At 51.2% G+C, this 5,721-nt stretch overlaps 1 long non-coding RNA gene across 2 annotated transcripts; it reads left to right on the forward strand.

Moving 5' to 3' along the window:
• The first annotated feature begins 2,667 nt into the window (after nt 1-2,667).
• Nucleotides 2,668-4,811, forward strand: LOC144224396 (uncharacterized). Of its 2 annotated transcripts, none has more exons than XR_013333042.1 (3): nt 2,668-2,737; nt 4,053-4,107; nt 4,486-4,811. It is a non-coding gene; the product is annotated as an uncharacterized LOC144224396 (long non-coding RNA). The 2 variants fall into 2 exon arrangements; XR_013333041.1 differs by lacking the exon at nt 2,668-2,737 and adding an exon at nt 3,470-3,534.
• The last annotated feature ends 910 nt before the right edge of the window (nt 4,812-5,721 follow it).

Genomic DNA, 5,721 nt, shown 5'->3' on the forward strand with positions numbered 1-5,721 from the left:
GGGGGCGCCTCTTGTCCACGTGTCGAGTGGGGGAGCTGATGATGGGCTGGGTCTTGTGGGCTGGAGGGTGCATGAGGGTCTCCCCACGCTTCTTGATTCCTGGCCTTCAGAAGAGAAGGCAGTTGATTCATAGAGATGGGGACACCCTGGAAAGAACCAGTTTGGGGGTAAAAATCGCAGGCTCATCTCAGACATGTGGAGGTACCTTAGAGATATGGGTGCCATGTTGAATTTCGGGGTCTCGTGTGCAGAGGAGAGGTCTGGCCTGGATGTACCAAGGTCGGCATCTGTCGGATAGATGGACGCTGAGGCGGTGGGCTGGAGGAGCTCACTGGGGATAAAGACGACAGTGTCTGGCGAGGGAGGGGGGTCCTGGGACCCAACACTTCAAGGCAGGGAGTGAGGAGAGTGCACTCATGTAGAGAGATTATAGGTGATTCAACACGCATGTGCTTAATGCTGTCTTTGTGCTGAGCCGTGAGCCCGAGGTACCAGGGCACGGATCGTACACTGGGGGAAGGCAGGGGTGGGGTCACTGGAGTCAGACCACAACTCTGGAAAAGGGAGGTTTGTGTATAAGAAAACATTTGCTAAATATTAACATTTATAAGATTTTTAAAATAAGTTTTTTTATTTATGAAAGAGAGGCAGCATGAATGGGGGAAGGGCAGAGAGAGAGGGAGACACAGAATCCGAAGCAGCTCCAGGCTCTGAGCTGTCAGCACAGAGTCTGATGCGAGACTCAAACCCACAAACCGTGAGATCATGACCTGAGCCGAAGTTGGACGCTTAACCCACTGAGCCACCCAGGCGCCCCAGCATTTATAAGATATTAATGTGGGTATAAAATCACAAAACGTCCCAAATGGCCAAAATGATCTTGAGAGTGAAGAACAAAGCCGGGGGTGTCATAATCCTGGCTTTCAGGATTTCGTACAGGATTCGTACAGAATCCTGTACGAAAAAGCTGTAGTCATCAAAACAGTATGGCACAAAAATAGGCACACAGATCAATAGAACAGAAGAGAGAGCCCAGCAATATATTGACCACAACTGTATGGTCAATTAATCTTCAGCAAAGGATGCAAGAATATGTAATGGGAAAGGACCGCCTCTTCAACAAAAGGTGTTGGGAAACTGGACAGCGATGTGCAAAAGAACAAACCTGGCCCGTTTCCTTACGTCGTACACAAAGTAAACTTGAAATGGGTTAAAGATCTAAATGGGAGACCCGAAACCCTCCAAATCCTAGAGGGGAGCACAGGCAGTAGTGTCTCAGACATTGGTCGTAGTCACATTGTTCTAGACACGGCTCCAGAGGCAAGGGAAACGAAAGCAATAATGAACTATCAGGACCTCATCAAGATAAAAAGCCTCTGCACAGCAAAGGAAACAATCAGCAAAACGGAAAGGCAACCGACAGAAGATATTTGCAAGTGACATATCTGATAAAGGGTTATTATCCAAAATATATAAAGAACTGATACAACCCAACACCCAAAAAAACCAAATAATCCAATTATAAAATGGGCAGAAGACACGAACAGACAATTTCTCCACAGAAGACACCCGGATGGCCAACAGACACAGGAAAAGAGGCTCAACATCACTCAGCATCAGGGAAACACAGATCAAAACCACAGTGAGATACTGCCTCACACCTGTCAGAACGGCTAAAACAACACAAGAAATAACAGGTGTTGGTGAGGCTGCGGAGAAAGGGCCCCTCATGCACTGTTGCTGGAAATGCAAACTGGGGCAGCCACTCTGGGAAACAGTGTGGAGGTCCCTCAAAAAATTAAAAAATGGAATTATCATATGATCCAGTAATTCCACGACTGAGTATTTACCGAAAGAGTACGAAAATAGTGATTCAGAGGCATACACGCACCCCTGTGTTTATAGCAGCATTATTCACAATATTTACAATAGCCAAACTATGGAAGCAACTAGCTAAGTATCCATCAGTAGATGAATGGAAAAGCAGTGGTGTGTATATACAATGAAATATCACTCTGCCATAAAAAGAATAAAATCTTGCCATTTGCAACCACACAGATGAACCTAGAGAGAATTAAGACAGAGAGGGACAAATCCCACAAGACTTACATGGGGGATCTAGGGGGGAGGGGGGAGATGGGCATGGAGGAGGGCACTTGAGGGGATGAGCACTGGGTGTTATATGGAAACCAACTTGACAATAAACTATCTGTAAGAAAAAAATAAATTAAAAAAAGAAAAAGAAAAAAAGACTTACATGGGGGATCTAAAAAAACAAAACGCATGAACACAGAAGCAAACAGAAAGCAGAAGACCCCTAAGTACAGGGAATAGATGGGTGTGGCCCGAGGGAGGGGCGGGGGCAAAATGGTGAACAGGCAGGAAGCACAGGCGCCCAGTTAGGGACTGAGGGAGCCGGGCCCTGGAGGGCGCAGCCCGGGAGTACAGCTGATGGCGCTGCAATCGCGCGCACGGTGACAGGTGGGGGCGTGAGCACCCGTGAGCCCAGCATGACGGGCCGAGAGGGTGAATCACCGTGTTGTACCCCTGAGGCCGCCGTGACATCGTGTGTCACTGTGCTTGAAGTATAAGAAGGGGAGAACCTGGCTGGATAAAAGCTAGACCCGGGAAGTGGGCCCCTCTCCCCCTCCCCGGCCCTGGGAGGGGCGCCGAGGGAAGCCGGGCCGCGACACCTAGCTCTGGGTGCCCCTCGGAACGAAGGGGACGGATCGCAGCGGTGAGCAAGCTCTGTTCTCCAGCAAGTAACAGTCAAGTCCCGCAGGCAATGCTCAGCCACGGTCCCAGCGAGTTGCCGCAGGGGCCGCCCTTGCGGGAGGGCAGAGCCACCTACCTGGGGCGGAGCCTGCGGGCCGGGAGGTGGCTGGACCTGGAGGGGGGGGGCGAGGGGGCGGAGCCTGCGGGCCGGGAGGCGGCTGGACNCTGGCGGCGCTGGCCTGTCCCGGCTCCGCGGCCGATGGAGGAGGACAGCCTCACGGAGCGGACACACAGTACGAGTGCCAGACCCCCGGCGCCGTTCCTCCGGCCCCTGGTCCACGCCATGCACCCTGCGTCCCCGGGGCCCCTCGGCCACCCTAAGGCAGGGCCCACTCGCCCACGGTCTCCTGGGGACCCCGCCGCAGGAGAGCCCCGCACCTGCCTGCTCCTGGGCCACAGGGTCCGTGGGTTCCTGGCAGCGGGACGCGGGGACGCGCGCGAAGAAGGGGACCCCCCCCAGGGTCCCCGAGCAGCGCACCCAGGCAGCCGGGGTAGGAGAGCGCGCACGTGGTACTTCCTCGGGGACCGGCCGCTGTCACTTCACCCGCGTCACCGAGCGTCTCCGCCTCCGGGCTCCCCTCTCCCGACGGCTCCCACCTCCAGCCCCCGGGGTACCCGGCGCTGCCCCGCGCGGGAGCCCGCTGTCTGCGCTGGGTCCCTCGCGCGCGCGGCGGCCACCCGGGCCGTGGTCGCACGAACCCTCACGACGGCCACTTCCCAAGTCTGAGACGCAAAACTTGCGCTAATAGCTTTCTTTGGGTCAGTCCACTTTTATTTGTACCTAAAATGTACTAAAAGTGAAACTTTATGTTTGATAAAAGGTTTTCATTGATATAAATCATTGACCCTGTAGCGGGTTCAATCATTTCGGAGAATGTGTTTACGAAATTACGGGTGAGGCTTCTCTGTTTACTAAGAAAATCGCTACAGCCCATTAAGATGGAAAATTCAATTTAATATACATTTTGTCTTATTTTATATTCTGATTACTTACTCTAGGTTAAGGCCAACATAAGAAGCCTTAACTTTCAATGTGTATATGCTTAATCTCATCCATAAAATATTAATATTAATTTTTAAAGCTTACAGCTGATCAAACATCTACAGTTCAAAAATGATGGATCTTTATGTTTTGTGCCCTATTAGTGATTGAAATCATTTCAACAAACTGACTTGTGTCCCTTTTGAATCTTTTCACCTGTCACTTGTAGTTGTTATGAATTTATGTTAAATATTTGCATGACAAAATAAAACTGTAAGTATTTTATTCTCTTTAGGCCCTTCAGTGTCCTCATACCTCAGTGTAACACCAAGATTTCTGTGTCGAAAATGGTAAGAAACCTTCTATATCTCACTCTCTGGGGCTTCTTGGATGGCCATAGAGTAACCACAAAGGTTTACGGCCTCACATTATAAACACTGGTAAAATAATCACTAAATTATTGAAACTGCAAGTTACTTTTATATACTTAGAAATGGTGTGCCTGGGTCGCTGAGTCGGTTAAGCTGCCGACTTTGGCTCAGGTCATGATCTCCTAGTTCGTGAGTTCGAGCCCCACTCCGCTCTGTGCCGACAGCTCTCTGCCCCTCCCCTGCTCATGCTCCATCTCTCTCAAAAATAAAGAAACGTTAACTTGACAATAATCTGTTTGTAAGCACGTAGGACCAGTGACCATTAACGCGAACATTCACTCTTCTAAAATCCCTCAGGGTCTGGAACCCGGGCTCGCCTCCCAAGTCCTGCGAGGGTTCCTGCGAGGGACGTTGTTTTCCTGTAACTGACCTTGAACGCACGGAGTGGCCTGCAGCAAGAACACAGCCAACCTCAAGGGGCGCCGGGGAGCAGCCTGCCCAACCTCGGCCGCGATCTTTGCCCCACTCCGCTCGCAGTTGGGGACTGGGTCTCCAAGCCTCTGTGGGCTCTGGTTGTGGGCCCAGGAACCCAGTGCTGAGCCTGCAGCAGACACTCCACAAATATTTGCTGAGTGAAGCGCCAGATGATTAAATAAATGAAATCGGTGTATTTTATTACTGGACTGCTGTGGGCTGTTAGTCACTTAGGCGGCTGAATGAACCCCGCACCGTGAGACTCTGGAGCAGAGGAAGTCTGGAGAAAGATGCCTCTAGCGAAGTCCCGGAAACAGCACGCACGAGTGACTCATTTTCTAGTCGATTGATTGTTTCCCCCCCTCCCCCTCCGCCAAAATAACCACTATGCTGGCTTTCAAGTTATCTTTCTGTCTTTAAAGCCACAACGCTTTAAAAAATGTTAGTGCAAATGTTAGTTACATTTGCTACCATCAACAATCATTCGCCACTCCGGTCTCAAGGCGATCAATTCGGAGTTGACGATGACGGGGGTAAAGGACCCGGCTGCCTGGTTTTCTTTCCCAGGAGGCCCCCTGCGGCCCGAAGCGTCAGCACTCTCCAGGGAGCCTGTGGGGGAGGGGAGGGGCCGGTTCCAAAGCGCGGAGAGGGCTCCATCACTGGCTGTAAAATAAGATCGTGTGCCTGGTGGAACGGGAAGCCTGTAGAAGGCGAGTCTGAGACTTCCCCGTGCCAGCCAGGATCAGCCTCTCGTTTTGGGGCGACACAAAAACACACTGTCATTAAGCTGCTCCCTCCTTGGTGCCGCCTTCCAGCCCTGCCTCCGTGTCATCTCACCTGGCCAAGAAGCCTTCGCTCACTGTACGGCGTGCAGGAGTGAGTGGCTCTTAGGCGTGCAAGTTTGCACTTACATTTCTCGACCTCTGACTCAGATATCTTCCCAAGCTGCGACCTCATTCAAGGCTGGGAATGTTTTCCTCCCAAGGGTGGAAAGACATCCTTCCTTTCCAGTTGTCTTCAAGGTGTAAAAATCATACTGTTCCCCAGGAAAGGATGGAGGAACTCCAGTTGTCTTTAAAAGCCCATTAAAAAAAAATTTTTTTTAAGGTTGATTTATTT

Source organism: Crocuta crocuta, unplaced genomic scaffold (genome assembly GCF_008692635.1).
Source record: "Crocuta crocuta isolate KB4526 unplaced genomic scaffold, BGI_CrCroc_1.0 scaffold675, whole genome shotgun sequence".
Lineage (NCBI taxonomy): Eukaryota > Metazoa > Chordata > Mammalia > Carnivora > Hyaenidae > Crocuta > Crocuta crocuta.